Here is a 2,497-nt window from a genome sequence, read left to right on the forward strand (position 1 = left end):
TATGCCCTCTTCCACATAGGGCAAGCTAGAATTAACTATCTTACCCAGGACCGCCGAAGCAGCGTGGACCAGTGGAGGACTATACTTTGTTCATTACACCACAGTATTAAGTATGGTGTCCTCTTCCACATAGGGCAAGCTAGAACTAACTATCTTACCCAGGACCGCCGAAGCAGTGTGGACCAGGGGAGGACTATACTTTATACTTCACACACTAGCCATATTGAAGTCATCACTTGGTTGAAGCACTGAACTAGGGCGAGTCTATCGTTTACTTTGCATTGGGATAATACGCTGCATGCTCTCTTAGGTTAATGTCATGTGGTTGGCTATAGAGCATGCCCAAGTGATGACTTTGTTTAAAGCTCAACAGGTAGAGTATTATGTCCTCTTCCACATAGGGCAAGCTAGAATTAACTATCTTACCCAGGACCGCCGGAGCAGCGTGGACCAGGGGAGAACTATACTTTGTCTTGTATGCCCTCTTCCACATAGGGCAAGCTAGAATTAACTATCTTACCCAGGACTGCAAAGCAGCGTGGACCAGTGGAGGACTATACTTTGTTCATTACACCACAGTATTAAGTATGGTGTCCTCTTCCACATAGGGCAAGCTAGAACTAACTATCTTACCCAGGACCGCCGAAGCAGTGTGGACCAGGGGAGGACTATACTTTATACTTCACACACTAGCCATACTGAAGTCATCACTTGGTTGAAGCGCTGAACTACGGCGGGGTAATCGTTTACAGGTTATAATCATATAGCTGCATGCTCATTAGTAGATAATGGAATATTGTATGGCAATATGAGCATGCCCAAGTGATGACTTTGTTTCAAGCTCAACAGGTAGGGTATTGAGTCCTCTTCCACATAGGGCAAGCTAGAATGAACTATCTTACCCAGGACCGCCGGAGCAGCGTGGACCAGTGGAGGACTCTATACTTTATACTTCACACCACAGTATTGAGTACGACTTGCATAAAGCCCCTAATGAGAACCACGAGGGCTCTCTCAATGTAGAACCACGAGGGCTCTAGTACCGATTCTCTCGGTACGGCTTGGTCCGTGTTCCTTTATGCTTGTACTCTTAGAAAGTCTCAACCCGGAGGTCTTGACTTTGATTGTCATAGTTGGACTACGACGGGGCATCCGACCATTGCTGATCGAACACCCCTGATTCACCATCTTTCGGGTAGGCGGTACGCGTACCTCCGGACGCGGAAGTCTCAACCCGGAGGTCTTGACTTTGATTGTCATAGTTGGACTACGACGGGGCATCCGACCATTGCTGATCGAACACCCCTGATTCATCATCTTTCGGGTAGGCGGTGCGCGCACCTCCGACGCGGAAGTCTCAACCCGGAGGTCTTGACTTTGTATTGTCATAGTTGGACTACGACGGGGTATCCGACTCATCGTATACCCCAGAAGCACACCATCTTTCGGGTAGGCGGTACGCGTACCTCCGGACGCGGAAAGTCTCAACCCGGAGGTCTTGACTTTGGTTGTCATAGTTGGACTATGACGGGGCATCCGACCATTGCTGATCGAACACCCCTGTTACACCATCTTTCGGATAGGCGGTGCGCGACACCACCGACGCGGAAAGTCTCAACCCGGAGGTCTTGACTTTGTATTGTTGGATAGTCCTCTTCCACTATAGGGCAAGCTGGAAATATTCCATTTTACCCAGGACTGCCGAGGCAGCGTGGACCAGGGGAGAACTTCACGGAATCTTCAGGCATCCATGATTGCCATAGTGCGTAAGCCGCCGCTGTGTGCGTCAACTCGTTCCCCGTGAGGAGGAGTCTAGCCGCCGCTAAAAGACGAAGCATTAAGTGTCCTCATTCCACTATAGGGCAAGCTAGAATTAACTATCTTACCCAGGACCGCCGAAGCAGCGTGGACCAGGCGAAGACTATACTTTATACTTCACACCACAGTATTGAGTACGACTTGCATAAAGCCCCTAATGAGAACCACGAGGGCTCTCTCAATGTAGAACCACGAGGGCTCTAGTACCGATTCTCTCGGTACGGCTTGGTCCGTGTTCCTTTATGCTTGTACTCGCGGAAAGTCTCAACCCGGAGGTCTTGACTTTGATTGTCATAGTTGGACTACGACGGGGCATCCGACCATTGCTGACCGAACACCCCTGATTCATCATCTTTCGGATAGGAGGTGGGCGCACCTCCTACGCGGAAGTCTCAACCCGGAGGTTCGGACTTAGAGTTTTTCCCATTTAAAAGTTTTTCTCTTAGCCATACTGAAGTCATCACTTGGTGAACGATTGAACTAGGGCGGGTTAATCGTTTATAGGTATCATGTGGTTTGCATGCTCTCTTAGGTTAAGGTCATGTGGTTGGCTATCGAGCATGCCCAAGTGATGACTTTGTTTCACGCTTGCTTGATTTCTTCATGATTCCCTGTTATATAGTGTAATCATTCGAGAACAGGGAATCTTTGGTTTTGCTCAACAGGAATTGGATGTCAA

This window comes from Anopheles coustani (genome assembly GCF_943734705.1).
Source record: "Anopheles coustani chromosome X unlocalized genomic scaffold, idAnoCousDA_361_x.2 X_unloc_2, whole genome shotgun sequence".
Lineage (NCBI taxonomy): Eukaryota > Metazoa > Arthropoda > Insecta > Diptera > Culicidae > Anopheles > Anopheles coustani.